The 18,870-nt window shown below is 38.8% G+C and overlaps 1 long non-coding RNA gene across 1 annotated transcript; it reads left to right on the top strand.

Moving 5' to 3' along the window:
* Positions 1–619: 619 nt before the first annotated feature.
* Positions 620–13,781, top strand: LOC131273539 (uncharacterized). The gene is made up of 3 exons (XR_009180792.1): positions 620–743; positions 9,055–9,193; positions 13,664–13,781. It is a non-coding gene; the product is annotated as an uncharacterized lncRNA (long non-coding RNA).
* The last annotated feature ends 5,089 nt before the right edge of the window (positions 13,782–18,870 follow it).

Here is an 18,870-nt window from a genome sequence, read left to right on the forward strand (position 1 = left end):
AGGGCCCTCTGTTGTGGAAATCCTCCAGAATCCCACATAATGCAGTTGGTTTAAATTGGGAGGAGGCTGGCTGTAACACCAACTGAGCTGTAATTCTGATAAGCAGTAGTTTCAATTTATATGGGGTTTCTAAACCACCTGTGAAGTTTTTGAAAATTGTATTTCCAATAGCTTATAGAATATTCATGAGATACTGCTGGGAACAATGGGTATTTCTTAAAATTACCATTCTAGATATGGTTACATATAACCACTAAAAAAAAATGCAATCATTGCTATTTTATTTCATCAAATATGTAGTTTTCTTTATAACTGCATTTCTTTAAAATATTATGAGTTAATTCAGAAATAAATAAGTATAATAAAATAGATTTGATGACAGGGAAAAAAACTATTTGCATGTCCAAACCATTATAAACAAAAGCAAAAACATTGGAAAAGTAGTTGACACAATTATGACATTTAAAATTTAAACATCATAAAAGTTGATATGACAAACAACAGTATGCTTTATAACAGAACAAATAGCCCTTCATTTGGGGATGTCTGTTTCCCTCTCAACCCTGATCTTTCATCACTCCCTACTCCTCAAACCATGCTCAGCTATACGCAGTTACTTGGACTCATTGTATTCCTGTTCTCTACCCTTTCTTTTCAGGGAATTTGACCTTTCTTTTCAGGGAACTTCTAAACTGAATGCATAGACATCTTCACCTCATGACTATGGTTCATTCCTTCACCAGGTATGACAGTTTGAATATTGTGAATCCCAGCTAAAGTTTATGCTCTTAAACTAATTTATTCCTATGGGTATGAGACCCTTTGGGTCCAACTACATCAGTGTGGCATGACTCAGGTTGACTCTCTGCCCTTTTTCTGGGTCAGGTATAAATGGAGACACAGAGAGAGATAGACACAGCCAGAGGAAAGGGAAGCCGCCATATTGATCTTGCCATGTGATGGCGATGACTGCAGGAAAGCAGAGAGGCCTGTGGGCTGAGAAAGGTACCAGAGTCTGGATCCAGTAGAGCACAAAGGCACAGAAAGGGACCTCTGAGGGGCTGGACCCACAGAGCAACTTAAGAATCAGGAGACAAGCCCTGCCATATATTTAATAGCTGACTGATGAACTTGGGAAGAAATACGAGACTGAGAGGGGTGACCTGAAAAGGACAAGCTTATGCCTGGTTTAGGCTCCAAGAGCTGGTGAGCCTGGAGGGGAAGGTGGAGACCCAGGCAGAGATGGTCATCTAGCTTCACCACAAGGCAACTAACTGACTTTGGTGAGAAAGTATTTTGAAGGTGCCTTGATTTGGACAGTTCATGGCCTCAGAACTGTAAGCTTTTATCCTAACTAAAATTCCTTTTATAAAAGTCAACCTATTTCCAGTACTTTGCCTCAGCAGCCCTGTGGCAATCTAAGACACCAAACATTTAAAAACCATCTTCCATGGAGATCTCCAAAAGGCTGAGATAAATGCCCCTCTCTCTGAGTTCTCACAGTATGTATTACTAGGTTCATATCACCGTGATTGCCTTTTATTTTGTCTTTATTTTTTAAATGTTACATTAAAAAAAATGAGGTCCCCATATACCCTCCACACTCGTCACACCACTCCTCCCACCATAACAACAATCTCCTCCATCATCATGAGACAGTCATTGCATTTGGTGAATACATCTCTGAGCACTGCTGCACCTCATCTTCAATGGTCCACACCATAGCCCATACTCTCTCACAGTCCACCCAGTGGGCCATGGGAGGATATACAATGTCTGGTAACTGTCCCTGCAGCACCACCTATGACAACTCCAAGTCCCAAAAATGCCCCCACATCACATCTCTTCCTCCCATTCCCTACCCCCAGCAGCCATCATGGCCACTTTCTCCACACCAATGCCACATTTTCTTTGATTACTAATCACAATAGTTCATGAATAGAATATCAGTAAATCCACTCTAATCCATACTCTATTCCTCCATCCTGTGGACCTTGGAATGGTTGTGTCCACTCCACATCTATATCAAGAGGGGGCTAAGATTTCACATGGATGCTGGATGCAATTCTCCTGCTTTCAGTTGTAGGCAGTCTTGGCTCCCTGGTGTTGTGGTTGACCTTCTTCAACTCCATGTTAGCTGAGTGGGGTAAGTCCAATAAACCAGAGTGTAGGAGTTGCAAGTCTGTTGAGGCTCAGGGCCTGGCTATCACATGGTCAGTCCAGAGACTCAGGTCACCTGGGTATACACTAAACCCTAGCACCAACTACAGATCCGGTAAAAGTAACAGGAGAGGCTTGTGGACAAAGATGACATCTGAGTCCAGCTCCATCACACAGAAACACAAACTCCAAAGTAAGGCCAACTTACATGGCACTGAACTCCATCTGCCATGACCATAGAACCTGTGGGTCTCTGTAGCCCTCAGAAGAACCTGGGGTTGTATCTACTTTATCTGTCTCTGGGACTCTGCTCAAGTGTGCATAAGGGCAACCTCTCTGATAACCTCCTGGCTCTTTTTGGAGACTCATACCCATATAAACGCATTTGTCCTTTCCATTCCCCCCCTTTTATTCAGGTCAAAAAACATTTTTAACTCCTGGTATTATATGTAGACTGAGATATTCAGCTAGTCCGAGTTGACCCTTTTATTCAAGGTCATTTTCTAGTTACATCATCAGCTGGTACTTGGTAGTAATCCCTCGGCGCCAAGGAGGCTCATTCCCGGGAGTCAAGTCCCGGGCAAGGCAACACATTTACATACTGAGTTTGGCTTCAAGAGAGGCCACATTTGAGCAACACGGAGGCTCTCAGGATGTAACTCTTAGGCACCCTGCAGCTCTAGGCCTTGTTCTTATTTCAGGTGCACAGACTCAAAGCATAGTCATCAGTATCAAGGGTTCATTGTTGGACCTTCTTTTTTGGTCTTTGCTGTTGCACTTGGGAGATTGTTGCTGTTCCTTTAGGGACTATGATAGAGCTCCCCTGGCTAGGAACTCAGCACTCCCTCAGTTGTTGTTTTCGATTGTAACCACTATGAAAATATCTTAACATTTTTATGTACCTTGGATATATGCCCTGGAGAACTCCCTGCCAACCATGAGTCCCCTGTCAATAACATCTCACACCAGTATTCCTCCCCTGCCATTGTTGAACCTCTCTGTGATCCAAAACTTCTTGAAAAGTGAAGTCCAATATTGCCAGGTTCCATTAATAGTAAAATGAAATATAGTGATGAGTTTAAAGGTTAGATATAGAATACATATTAATTTAGAAAAATTAAGGTAAAAATAAATTGGGGTATCAAAAAATTAAAAAATACAAAAGCTTTGTTATTGATATTTTGCCTTCCATCACTTCAATAAGTGTTGCCCTGTATGCAAATTGGCAAGACAACTACTTCCATCTTTTCCTTAGTGCCTACATCTTTTCTTTTTCTTTTTTTTCCTAAATATTAAGCTTATCTTCACAAAAGTTTTAGATCACAGTAATTCATATATACAATATACAGTACTCCCAATATCCAACATAAAACCCTTTTCCCCTCCACAGCAATAATCTTTTTACATATTTATACTATGTTTACTGAAACTGATGTACAGTTATTGAGACAATAGCTTTCAAACAAGGTAACATTTGGGTTTACATTAGATTACACAGTTTTCTAAATTTTTAGTTATCTTATGCCCATCAACAGATGAATGGATAAATAAAATGTGGTATATACATACAATGGAATACTACTCGGCTTTAAAAATGAATACACTACAAACACATGTGATAACATGGATGAATCTTGAGAACCTTATGTTGAGTGAAGCAACCCAGGCATTAAAGGACAAATACTACATGACCTCAATGATATGAAATAAGTAAACCAAGCTGCCTCAGAGAGCTAGAGACTGGATGATAAGCTTAAAGGAAATTGGGGGATAGAGGAAGGATGTAAGCTGACACCAACAGGGTGAAATCTATGATAAGTTGGAGGTAAGTATTTGTACAGAGAAAGGATAAAATGGGGGAATAGGGTTACCTTTGGGTGGGACTTTGCGGGCTTTAGGGGGGATAGGGATGAGAGGATGGGTAATATTGCCCAAGAAATTGGGGGGAGGGGGGAGCAACATATGAACATAGGAGAATGTCAGGTATTTGGTTGAGAGTATAGTACTGAGAAAACGTTTTCAAAAATATAATAAGGAAGGTTACCTGTTTAAGATGCTTAAAGGGGATAATACAACACAGGACAAGCTCCTAGGGAGTATGCAAGTGCTCATTTTGCCATAGTGGGTTATATCATTGGATAGAGACCCATATAATGAGAGTGAAGGTATACCCATATCCTGGGGAGGACTGATGTTCTCAAATAGAGGGAATTGTATTTCTCGAGAGTAATGGTGGCTCCCAGTGCATTAAGGCAGTTGAGCATGTCAAGCCCTCAACACTGTTGCAAGAATCTCTGAACATGGCCCTTCAAGCAATGAAGATTGGCTGTCACTGTGGACCCTAAGGGGAGGGGGAAAAAGGTATTGAATAGAAGGAATCAATGTAACTGTGTGGGCAATAGAAGTGTTCCACAAGATTACTCAAGAATGGATATAAGACATGTTAAATTACACCAAAAATATATAGGGGCTGATAGGCTAAAATGTAAAACATAATGTAAAATATAAGATAACTAAAAATTTAGAAAATTGCCTTTAATCCCCCCTAGAGCTCCCCTCCATGGTTAGAAAAAATGCTGCTATTATCCACTGTGCCTAGCACAGTCTAAACAATCAATGACTGTGAACAGCAAACAAAACCTTAATTTAAAACTAGAACAAGAATGCAGACAGTGCACAGAGAAGGAAATAAGAATGGATAAAACAGCAAATAGAAGAATATAACAAACAGAAAAACAAAAATAAAACTGAGCAAAAAATATATTTTTCACATTAAGTAATGTTACTTGGAGGAAATTTTAATGGTTAAAATAAAATATTCAAGTAACTGAGTCCTCCCATTCATTGTGGGTGGGAGTGTGAATTGATACAAACTTTCTTCAGAAAAATAATTCATCAAACATGACCCAATAATTCCCAATTAGACCCAGCCTTCGGAAATAACATGAAGTTTAGGAACAAAGTTAAAATAGAGAAAGATGCTAAATTTAAAATAAAGTGAAGTGGAAAATTGGAAGCAATTTTATTGTCAAGTTACAGTAAAATTGCTAAGAAAATAGTCTATCTACTGGATCTTATAAAATTTTAAAAATTAAGTCTGATAATTGTAGTGGAAAAATTATAGAAGTCCATGATAAACAAACATTTGCAAGGCATATGCATATAGTGTGATTTGTATAGGCATATAAATATAAAGACTTAAATGAATGATCCAAAATATTAGTGGAAATAAATTCAAGATTGCTATTGACTAAATTGTGTCCCTCAATAGATATGCTCAAGTCTAATACCTCTCCTTCCACAAGTCTTCTTTGGAAGTAGGATCTTTGAAGAGGTTATTAGTTAAGACGAGCCTGTACTGGATTAGGGTGGATATTAATACAGTATGACTGGAGTCCTGACAGGACGAGGAAATGTGGACACAGACAGAGAAGACAGACATGTGATGGATGCAGAAATTGAGTTATGGCACAAGCCAGAGTGTTATGGATTGCTTGCAAAGCACCACCAAATTTCAGAAGAATGGTCTTGCTGAGACCGTGAATATTGACTTCTTCCTCCAGAACTGTGAGACAAGGAATTTCTGTTTTTTTAAAGCCAGGTAGTTTTGGCGCTTTGCTTTGGCAGCCATAGAAACTAAGACACATTAAATATCATGTCCTCTCCTATTCCAATCTGAATATGACCTTCTGTGCATCCCCCCATTTGGAAAAGTTTCCACTGAATTATAATGCTAAGGGCATGGGCTCTGGATACAGATAGCTGAGACTTGAGATCTGGCTGCACCACTTGCCACACGATCTTGGGCAATTGACTAAATCTAAATGATTCTTGCTTTCCTAATCACTAAAATCATGATGTTACCTGCCTTAAAATGCTATGAGGATATTAGTCTCCTATCAAATATATGGTCACCAAATATTTTCTCCCATTGTGTAGGCTCTCTTTTCACTTTCTTGACAAACTCCTTTGAGGTGCAAAAGGCTTTAATTTTGAGGAGGTCCCATTTATCTATTTGTTCTTTTGCTGTAGTTAAAGTTACAAATGACAACTGAGGGAGTGCTGAGTTCCTAGCCAGGGGAGCTCTGTCATAGTCCCCAATGGAACAGCAACAATCCCCCAAGAGCAAGGGCAAAGACCAGTGAAAATGGATGGTCCAAAGACGAGCACTTGATATTGATGACTATGCTTATGAGCCTGTGTGCCTGTAATTTAAACTATGACTAGAGCTGCAGGTGTCTAAGAGTTACCTCCTGAGAGCGTCCATGTTGCTCTAATGTGGCCACTCTCTAAGCCAAACTCAGAGTGTAAATTCATTATTTTACCCCCAGTGTGGGACATGACTCCCGGGGATGAGCCTCCTTGGTGCCAAGGGAATACTACCAATCACTAACTGGTGATTCATGTAGAAAAAGACCTTGAATAAAAGGGAGCAATAGTAAAGACAAAAGAGTTTATATGGCTAAGAGTCTTTCAAAAAGAGTTGGGAGGTCATGAGAGGGGTCACACTTATGAATGCCTCAGGAGAATCCCAGAAGCAGCTAAAGTACATGCAACTCCAGGTACTGGTGCTCCTGAGGGTTATGGAGACACACAAGTTCTACAGTTATGGCAGATGGCTCTGGAGTTCAGTACCTTGCCAGTGGGCCCTACTTTGGAATTTATGTTCCTGAGTGTGATGGAATTGGGCTCAGATGTGACCTTTCTACACATGCCTCTTCTGTCACTTTTACTGAACCTGTGATTGGTTCTGGGTTGGTGTATACTCAGGAGACTTGAATCTGAATGGGCCATGTACCAGCTGTGCCCTGGGCCTCAGCAGAGTTGCAACTCCTACTCTCCCAGGTCAGCTAACAAGGAAGTCAAGATGGTCAACCACCACTCAGGGAAATGAGATTGCCTACAACTCCAAGGAGGAGAATTGTATCCATCAACTATGTGGGATCTAAACCTCCTCTCAATATAGAGGTGAAGAGGACATCACCATCCCAGGACCCACAGGATGGAGGAATAAAATATGGATTAGAGTGGACTTCCTGGTATTCTACTATAGAACTATCATGCCTAGTAATGGAAGAAACTGTAGCACTGATGTGGAGAAAGTGACTATTATAATTGCTGAGGGCAGGCAGAGGTTAGAAGAGATGTGATGTGGGGGCATTTTTGGGACTTGGAGTTGTTGTAAATGATACAGCAGGGACAGACGCTGGACATTATATATCCTGCCATAACCCACTGAGAGTGTAAACTATAATGTAATCAATAATCCATGCAGAGCAGCAGGGGCTCCAAAATGTATTAACCAAATGCAATGAATGTGCCACAATGATGAAAGAAGTTGTTGATGTGGGATGGGGGGTGTGGGTCAGGTGTGGGGTATATGGGAACCTCTTATATTTTTAATGTAACATTTTTTGTGATCTATGTATCTTCAGAAAAAAAACAATTATAAACAAATAAAAAAATGCTATGAGGATTGGAAAATGGATGTGGCTCAACCAATTGGGCTCCCATCTATAATACAGGTGGTCCAGGGTTCAATGCCCAGGGCCTCCTAGTGAAGGCAAGCTGGCCCATGCAGTGAGCTGGCCCACACAGAGTTCCAGTTCACGTGGGAAAGCCACCCCATGCAGGAGTGCCAGCTGATGTGGAGAACTGGCTCAGCAAGATGACGCAACAAGAGACAGAGGAGAGAAAAAAAGAAGACATGGCAGAACAGGGAGTTGAGGTGGTACAAGAGAGTAATTGCCTTTCTCGCACTCCAGAAGGTCCAAGGATTGGTTCCTGGAGCCACCTAATGAGAATACAAGCAGACACAGAAGAACATGCAAGAACAGAAACAATGAGCAGACAATGGGGGGAAGCTGGAGGTGGGGGCGTGGGGGGGAGAAATAAATAAAAAATAAAAATCTTAAAAAAAAAAAACTATGAGGATTAAATGACTTACTACCTACAAAGTTCATACAAAAATGTTTGGGACAGAGCATATGCTTAAGAGATTTTAGCTATCTTTACTGTTATTATGATTTTTCTATAATCATTACTATTTATGTTAAGTTTCCATTTCTGTCTTGTTTTATAAATTTGTCCTTACTAAGAGCTCCCATAGCAACTTTACTTCTCCTATCACAGTGTTTATGATAGCATATTATTTTAAATTCAATAAAGGAATAGTCCATGTGTGGCTTGTTCACAGTTATATCTCTAGCCTGAAAAAAATTGCCTATCTCATTGGAGACCTTCAATAAATATTTGTGAAATTAATATCAATATTTGACTCTAACAAACAACATACTTTGACTTAAGACAGAAATCAGGCAAGAAAGATGATTGTTTTTATGAAAATAGTAATTTTTTTGCTATACTAAAGACTATCTATCTTTCCTTTATGGCAACAAAGGAAATTCACAGAATATCTCTTCAAAAGTTTCGTAAAAGGCATGTGGTTAATTGACACTGTGCTTTGCTGTTGTTTCATATGTTAAATGTTAATTTCAGCCCAGAGGTTATGGCATATTTTTATATTTAGATTATTCCCATGTTAAGCTACTTACTTCCAAGAAATTTTGGTCAATTAGTGGTACATTTCATAAGATATCAGAACGTATAATTTGAAAATATGAAGGCTATAGGAAACAGTTGCACAGCAGTTTAAACTAAGAGTTCAGCAGACCTCTTAAAGATAACTATTTCAAACCATATTAATATAGAAACTATTATATATCAGTATAAAGAATGGACACATGTGAGACTGCAGACACTGTAAATTTTTAACATTTTGAACAGGTGGCAAACTTACAAAAACAACTTAAACCTTTATGACATCTTATCATGCTGAGACAGTTCCTGGTGTTTTACAATGACATTAAAATTAAATTTTAATTTTTCCTGCAGAGTTAATAATTAGCCAATGTCAGTGAACAGAAATAGTGAGGACCCATCAATTTTTGAAAAAAGGGAAAAAGATATTCTTCATGCCACGGACAACAGAATTTTATCATGTGCTAAAATAGAAAGCAGTGAACATGTTGAGGTAAGTAGCTCTCAATTTTGCTGGTCTTATTTTAGGAATTTAGGAAAGCAAATTACATCTTTCATTATTAACTGGAAAGTTAGGGAAGCTTTGTACATCGAGATGTATTTAGTGTCAGAGCCCCTCTTTACTCTTAAAGCAAAAATCTAAACTGTATTAAAACAAATGCCAAAGTAAACTATCAAATTTCTCATCTTATAATGTGTGTTGCTTGACAAATTTTAAGTAATTAGCATATGGAATTCTAGGATTATTTGAATATATACTTTACTTATCTCTAAGAACATATTTGGCTTATTGGTGAGAGAGTTGGTATTCTGAATGCTTAAAAATAGGGCAGTTGAGCTGAGCCTTCCTCATCTACTGTTTCTGCCAGAACTTGTATGTACAAAAGGAAATATTAGGATGACTCTACATGTTGTACTACCATTTGGAGATCCCTTACAAGCCATGCAGGGATAATAAATTCTGTTCCCAATTTCCTCTTAGCTTATTTCTCCAGTTTATTCCTAGGACTAGTTTGTTGCATTCTGAAACTTTCATCTCTCTGCAAATTTGACCCCTTGCCCTATATTCTGGCTTTAAATGTCTTCCTTTACCTCTTGATTTTTTTTCCCTTTATATTCTCTGCATGCTCATTCTTTAGCATACCAACCCCAGATTTTCTGTTAACTGGCAGGTTTGCACATCCCCTTTGATTTTAGAATTCTTGAAGTTTCTTGTCCTCCCAAAGTAAATCCCTCAGAATCTCATAATTTACACTCTTCTCTTAGTCCTGAGACCAAATAAAAGGGCTTGTGTAGTAGACGATAATACAAATAAATTAATTTTGTTCAAAACTTTGAATTATATCTTATACATTGCCCAAACATCATAGATGGCATTTATTAAAATGGAACTTTACTTTATCTCATATTGTCTCTTTAAATTTGCTCAAGGACAAATTTGCCCTGAGATTTTTCTCACTCTTAGATGGTGTGTCTCCTGGACCACAAAGGTATCCTTGTCCTAATTTTGGATCCTGTGAATATGTTACCTTACATGGCAAAAGGGATTTGCAAGTGTGATTAATGACCTTGAAATTGGGAGATTATCCTGGGTTATGTAGGTGGGTCCAGGCAAATTACATGGGTCCTTAAAAATGGAGGATCTTTTCCAGCTGTGGCCTATGCAGCTGTTGAAAAATGGCCTGAGAGGAGCAATTCTGCTGACTTCGAAGACAGAGGAAGCGAGCCAGGAGCCAAGGAATACCTAAGGCCTCTACAAGTGCCTAAAGGTCAGGAAAAGGATTTTCCCCTCAAGTCTCCAGAAAGGAATGCAGCAGGGCTAAAAGGTTTATTTTAATCCAGTGGGACCCATACTGAATTTTGACCCACAGAACTGTAAGATAAATTTGTGTTCATTTAAGTCACAAAGATTATGATAATTTGCTACGGCAGCAATAGTAAACTAACATAGTGATAAAATCAGGTTCAGTTTAATAGGTAGAATGTTGACTGTTTTATCATAATCAAAATTCTGACCTCAATTTATAGGTAAAGACTCTTCTCTGCCCTTACTCTCCACCTCTTCTGGGCAAAAGAACATGTGGTTTATTTTCCTGTCTTCCTTCTTGTTTTATATTCCTCCTCCTCCAGGTGGTTAACTTCAATTTGCAAAGCTCTGAAGGGTGGAATATTGGAAATCCAAAGAAGAAAAATCAGCGTGTTGTTGTCTAGATAGACACCATTATGGTGATCTATAATCGCTGCTCTTTGAACTTAGAAAATGTTTAATATTGATTCCTTTTCTTGTGGGTACTTCTTCAGTTGTTGGACACAAACCACCTTATCCTGTCTGCCACATACACACACACACGCACACACACACACACACAAACCCCAACCTCTTGCAATGCCCCAGTGCATTTTCTAGTATCTTGAATTCTCACTAGAATGATAGTCTCTAAGATGGCTGGTCACTTTCCATTCCTTTGGCAATCCCAGGGATATGGAAGTCTACTTTCAGCTCTCTTCTGTTATGATGTATTTTTGTCTCTGGGTGGTTCTGTTAGATAAGGAACACTCTGATATATTCTTCACCCAGACATCCTCTGAGTACAGGTAATCCTCAAACCATAATTAATCTTCATATATATTTGCTGTCAGCTACTTCATCCAGACTCTTGATCACTTGAATTTTCAGACACTTACTTAGAAACTCATCTTCTATGTGTTCTCATATAATATTGAGTATAAAAACAAATATTAACCCTTACAATGTGTCTTCTCAATTTCCTTCTTCCTTGCATTTAGATAAGTGAAGAAGCTCTCCCTTCCCTTTCTCTGATATTTGGGATTCAGAGCATACTACGAATAGTAGCTCTAAGAATTTCTCTTCAAAAAAGGTCTTCAAAGAAGATCCAACTATATATTTTTATGAAAGGGAGTTTTGCTATGAAAAAGGGGTTTTATGGCCTTTTAATAAATTTTCCAATACCTACTTTGAACTTACTGCAAAGTGATCTGATTTTGGAATGCCACACCTCTTATCTTCCTGCCACAGTCAAAACATAGAGAAAAGGGTCTAATGTAGCATAGTTTTATTTAAGACGTCATTACTATAGAGGCCCTGAGTCTAATATTAGATAACAATATTCTTTTTCAGACTTTATTTTTGTGATCTAGCTGCATTTTTACTCACTTCCCTTCTTCCTCTCTGCACTTCTCTTTTTCCACAGTACTATTCTCTCATACATTTTTTGCCCTTTTGCATAAAAACCGTAAGAGGTCCCACCAAGATTCCTTATATTTATTAATTCAAACTACATGTTTATTGAATACTATTTGTAGCAGTTTAATACTATTGATGAATTCCAAAAAGAAATATTGGATTATGCTTAGTAATCTGATCTGTACCTGGGCATGATTGAGTTACTTTAAGTCATTGAGTCCCTACCCCTTGGTGGGTGGGGACACACAGATAGAAGGCATGGCAAACAACAGAGTTGAGGTTTTTCTGATGTTGGGGTTTTGATGATGGCGTTTGATGCTGAAGACTTAAGCTGGAGCCCAGAGAAGTAAGAGGAGAGAGAAGCACAGCATCAGGAAAGAAGGGACCTTGAACCCAGAGAAAAGCAAACCCCAGGAACGTAAGAGCCAAGGAAGCCTGAACCCTCACGGATGTCGGCAGCCATCTTGCTCCAAATAGACTTTGGTGAGGGAAGTAACTTTCGCTTTTTGGCTTGGTATGTGTAAGCTCCTACCCCAAATAAACCTTTATAAAAACCAACCAGTTTCTTGTATTTTGCACCAGCAGCCCTTTGACTAATACACTATTCGCAAAAGATTGTTTTTAATGATACAAGTGACACAAATATTAATCTCCCTGACCTCAAGGAGCTTCTTACAGTTTTACAGGTGCAATGAGCCACTTGACTACCTCATCCATCTTTGAAATAGGAAATCTAGCTGATAATGCTTTTGTCCTATTTTAGTTTCTTTTAATAGGATAATTTCAGTAATTCCAATATTTCTTTTGATTTAAGAAAATTTTTCAAACATGGAAAGTGGCTAATTTATCAAAAGTTATATTTGTATATATGTATTTGGGTATACTTAACTACACAGTAGGTAAATATATCCTTTTTGATGCTATATTTAGTTTCTGTCAGAATAATTTATTTTGCCAACGACTCATTCCTTTCACTCTGTTTTCATTCTAACCTAGTTGATAATCATAGGAAAAAAATATTTGTTTTTTCTTTATTTGTTAAATCTCGTTTGTTCCTTTTAAACTGAAAAGAAAGGACACAAAAGCTATAAAACAATTTCATGCATTGTTTCCTCAAACTATGGAAGCTCAGCTCTCAGCCCTGCCCCTTCTGGATCCAAAGAACCTGGCTTTTATCAGGGGAATAATAAATTGCCTCATGTCAAAACTCCTGGATGTTGCTTTTTATTCCTGATCAGTTATGCCTGGATATTCTTAGTCCCCATTTCCTAGGAAGTGAAAACCAATTCAAAAACTTTTCTTATATACCTGTTCTTTAGTAATTAATTTCTTACCTCCAGTTCTCCTTTTATCCTTCCTGGCACTTAGTCCACTTAATGTTTGAGTAATCTAATGTGCATTCCTCTCTGCAGAGATAAGATTCATGAGTTGTATCACAGTTTCCTTTGTCCTTCTCTTCTCAGTCTTCTCCTGACTAGTCATTATTTTTAGATATGGATAATCTTGTTATTTCAATGCACTTTGAAACTCTCTATCAATTACTGGCTGGATTGATGACATGTTTCAACTCTTTTTGAACATCGTCTAAGGCTTCTTAGTTCTAACATGTCATTTTTCATGAGGTTTGTGCACACAGTTGGTAACCTACTTGAGGATTCTTTTAGAATTTTTTCTAGACTAGAAGGTTGCTGCCTATTTCCTTGCAGCTTTTCCCTAATCTTTCAAGCTTTTCTGATGTTCTTGTTCTTTTTCCTATAGTTTGCATTACATCTATTGGGCATGCTCCAGCAGTAATTAGCTAAGGAAACATAATGGAAAATGGGGAAAAGAGAGAAATCACTGGGTGAAGAAGGAAGGAAGAAAACCACAGACAGGAAGGAAGGATGGAAATAAAGACAATTTATAAAGGCTTGTAACAACAAAACAATATAAATATTACTAAAATTTGCTCTATTTTCAAAACTGCATATGAGTAATTGTTTTTCAGTGTGTTTCTGTTTATGCTGTTGTAGTGATCTGCATGGTGGCCCCATAAGACATATCTATATCTTAATCTTTTATATCTGAATGTTGCTTGATTTGGGAAATAACGTTCATCTTGAGATGAAGACATAATTCTGTATTATCTGGGTGGACTGCAAATCCAATGGCAAGTATCTTTATAAGAGTGAGGCAGAGGGAGATTTCACAGGCAGAAGAGGAGGAGGCAAAATGATTGTGGAAGCAGAGATTAGAGTGATGCATCCACTAGGCAAGGGATGCTGATGGCCACCAGAAGCTGAAAGAGGCATAGACTGGATTCTCCCTAAAACCTCTAGAGCAGGAGTTCTTAACACTTTTCATTCCATGGACCCCTTTGCCAGTCAGGTGAAAACCACGGACCCCTTACTAAATCCACACTATATGGTGTATTATTTAATAAATATATCACACGTGCACCAACACATCCCCACAATTGAATTTTCAAATCAAAGCTAATGGACCCCCTGAAATCTTTCCATGGACCATGGTTAAGAACCTCTGCTCTAGGAGAAATGCAGCCCTGACAACCTGATTTTGTACTTCTCACCTCCCAAACTGTGAGATGTGGTAATTTGTTATAGTAGCCACAGGAAAATAAAACAGTCCCTCTGCTGCAATGAAGCCAATAGGAGCACCTGATTTACAATTTGGATTTTTAAATTACAGATCATCTAGCCATCCTTAAAATAGCACCGCTGTCTCCTGTTATTCTCAACCTTCTTTTCACTCCAGATAATTAAATTTCTCTTCCTAACGAATTTTACCTTCCTTTGCTGTGAATTCACCCATAGTCTTTCTAAAACAACCATTCTCTGATAATTCCTAATAGCAATTCTATAGATCTGCAAAAGCAAGACAAATGGATTTCTTCAACCTTTTCCAATTGTCCAATTTTTATGTTTCAGTGTTCGAAAAGTATTCAAAATTCAGTTCATATTTTGTATATTCTCAAAATCATTTTGCTTATCATAAATTTTATGAGAATAATGGGAGAATCATTTTTGCCATATGCATAAGATGCTACACATCTTTAGCAATGTGAAAAAGGAAAACTTCAAGTTAATTTATTAAAATCAAATTAATTATATAATTTTACAATATATTGCATTTAAAATTTTGGCCTAGCAATATTTTATTTGATGATATGTGTTTAAGGTGATTTCCTTATGATTACACTCTAGGTTTCATACTCCATAATTCAAAATATTTGGCAGCCAATCTTACTAATCTTTTTATAGAAGGATGTACTAAAAATGTTTTGCCAAGCACAAAAAAGACCCATGTTAAACATAAAAAAATAACTCATTCAGCTTCTCTTGCCTTAACAAAGGATTTAAATGAATCATTGTAAGACCATTTTAAGAAAATAGAAAACAGTGATTTGTAGCAATAAAATAGAGTATGATAATCGCAAGTCTTGCTACTTTTTAAAGACTAACACAGGAGGGACATTCTATGTGAACTCTCATCCTTAGAGTATGACCTTGTACCACTGAAAGAAGCACTTAGCCCTGTTAGCAACTGAAATGGAAGGACTACCCAGTTAGGAGTAATAAACAGCATTACCAAACTTTGGAATCCAGGCCTCTAAGGCAAATCAATGTAGAGACTACCACTAAAAGCAAAGATCACATCCTAGTTCAGGGAAAAAGACTTCAATGCATTATTATAACCATCATATTACCTCCAAAGTATTCCTCTCTGACATATTAGAATCTATAAACTCAACTTCTAGAACTAGTTTTCATTAATTAAATCCCACAAAAATTTCCAAATACATATTTTTAAAATAGTGTGTATTCCTAAAATGTTTGCCAGATTTAAATTAGAAAATATAAAACTGAAATACGACATTAAGTTTCTGACATATCTATTTTTTTAACCTTTTTTTAAAATTTTATTTTATTTTATTGACTTTGTAATAATATTACATAAAAAATATATATATGAGGTCCCATTCAATCCCACCCCCCCACCCCACCTCTCCCCCCACCCCCCAGCAACACTCGTTCCCATCATCATGACACATCCATTGCATTTGGTAAGTACATCTTTGGGCACCTCTGCACCTCATGGTCAGTGGTCCACATCATGGCCCATACTCTCCCCCATTCCATTCAGTGGGCCCTGTGAGGATTTACAATGTCCGGTGATTGCCCCTGAAGCACCATCCAGGGCAGCTCCATGTCCCAAAGACGCCTCCACCTCTTATGTCTTCCTGTATTTCCCCATACCCATCAGCCACCCTGTCGACTTTTCCCAATCCAATGCCACCTCTTCTATGTGGACATTGGATTGGTTGTGTCCATTGCACCTCTATGTCAAGAGGAGGCTCAGATTCCACCTGGATGCTGGATGCAATCCTCCCACTTTCAGTTGTAATCACTCTAGGCTCCATGGTGTGGTGGTTGTCCTTCTTCAACTCCATCTTAGCTGAGTGTGGTAAGTCCAATAAATCAGATTGTAGGTGTTGGAGTCTGTTGAGGCTCAGGACCTGGCTATCACATTGTCAGTCCAGAGATTCAAATCCCCTAAATATATCTCAAACTCCAACACTAACTGCACCTCCAGCACATTAGCATGAAAGTCTTATGAAGAGAGATCCCATCTGAGTCCAGATTCATCACACATAAACACCATTTCCAAAGAGGGGCCCTCTGACCTAGTAGTTAACCGCATCGGCCATGACCATAACTCCCATGGGTCTCTTTAGCCCTCAAAGGAACCAATATCTGGGGGTTGTATCTGCTTTATCTGTCTCTCAGACTCTGCTCAGTTGTGCATAAGGGCAATCCTTCTGCCAGCCTCCAGACTCTTTTTTAGAGACTCGTAGCCATATAAACTCATTTCTCCTTTCCATTTCCCCCTTACATTAGGTCAAACAGCATTTTAAAGTCATGTTATTTTATGTAGACAGGGATATTCTGCTGATCCGCATTGAACCTTCCATATAAGGTCCTTTTCCAGTTGCATCATCAGTTGGTAGTTGATAGTGGTCCCTCGGTGCCAGGGAGGCTCATCCCCGGGTGTCATGTCCCACGCTGGGGGGAAGGCATTGCATTTACATGCTGAGTTTGACTTCGAGACTGGCCACATTTGAGTAACATGAAGGCTGACAGGAGGAAATTCCCAGGCACAATGCTGCTCTAGGCCTTATTCTTATTTTAGGCTTATCAGCTCACAAGCATAGTCATTAGCGTCAGGGGCTCCCTGTTGAACCCTACTCCCTCCCGGTCCCCGCCGCTGCACCTGGGAGACTGTCGCTGCTCCCCTAGGGACCACGACCGAGCACCCCTGGCCAGGGACCCAGTACCCGCCCTGCTGTGGTTTTTAATTGTTGCCACTATGAGTATATCCAAACATTACCATGCACCCTGGACATATGTTCTGTACAGCTCCCTGCCAGCCATATATCACCTGTCAATGGTATCCTATGCCAGTATCCCTCCATTGCCATTGTTGAAACACTCTGTGATCCAGAACTCCCTGAAATTTGAAGCCCAATATAATCTCAGTGTCCCTTACTAGGGAATGGCATATAGCGATGGGTTTAAAGGTTAGATAAAGAATACATGTTGAATGGAAAAAATTCTACATCCTATCTTTTTCTTTTTTTTTTTTTCCCCCTAATTATTGAGCTTCTCTTCACAGGAGCCCTAGACCACAGCAATGCATATATATAATATACAGCACTCCCGTACATCCACCACAAAACCTTTTCCCTTCCACAGCGATACCCTTACACCCTATTCACATCATATTTACTTAACGTGATGTACAGCGTCTAAGACAATAGCTTTCTAACAAGGTGACATCTGTGCTTACATTGTGGTGCATACTTTAGGATACACAGTTTTTTACATTCTTAGTTATCCTATGTTTTACATTATGGTTTACATTATCAGTCTGTCATCTCCTATATGTTATGGAGTAATATTACATGTTTTATATCCATCCTTGTGTACTCTCACGAAACTCCTCTCTTACCCCCCATTTACCTTGGTTCCACACATTTAACGTCCATTTTCCCTTCCACCTTGGTGCCCACAGTGACAGCCAACCTCTGTTTCCCAAGGAGCCACTTCCAGAGATAGATGGAATAGTGTTCAGGGCCTAACTTGCTCGACTGCCCCAATGCCCTGGGAGCCATCCTTTCTCTCGAGGGATACAGTTCCCTCTATTTGATGGCATTAGTCCTCCCCAGGATGTGGGTCCACCCCCACTCTCACTACTTGGGTTTCTACCCCATGGTGTCACCCACTCTGGCAGAATGATCATTTAGACATTCCCCAGGAGCCCGTCCTGCATCAGACCCTCCCCTCCGAGCGTTCTAAACAGGTAACCCTCTTTATTATATTTTGATATGATTTTCTCGGCATTTTACTCTCCACCAACACCTGACCCTCTCCTGTTGACATATCTATTTGTATATATGCTTCAGTAAATATTAAATAAAATGTTCCATAAGCATATGTTAAAGTGATTCTACTTGGTTTTAAAAAGAATGAAAATAGAGGAAGAAAATTTAAAATGATAACATAATTTCTTGGAAAAATCCTCATCTTGATGAGGGACTGAATAGACTTCATATTTATTGAATTAAAATATTTAAAATGCATAAATTACTAATTTCTAAACTTTTTTTGGATTTTCATAAAATAGATGGAAAATTAGCATGGGTTTCTGGCTCTCTTCCCAGCCTCCAGCACAGTCCTGTGGATGCCACATACTGATAACTCTGTCTCTTTTTCTTTCTCTCCCACATGCACACACAAAAATCTATGCATGCACACAAAAACTATGAGAAATTTGCAATTATAATATAAATGGTTGTATCCCATTTGTGCGTGTTATTGTGGGTGTGCGTATGGGTTTGTGTGTGTGCATGTGTGTGTGTATCAAGAAAGGGCTGTGAGTCAAATATTGGGGAGGCTCTGGATTGG

The sequence above is a fragment of the Dasypus novemcinctus genome, chromosome 15 (genome assembly GCF_030445035.2).
Source record: "Dasypus novemcinctus isolate mDasNov1 chromosome 15, mDasNov1.1.hap2, whole genome shotgun sequence".
NCBI classification, from domain to species: domain Eukaryota; kingdom Metazoa; phylum Chordata; class Mammalia; order Cingulata; family Dasypodidae; genus Dasypus; species Dasypus novemcinctus.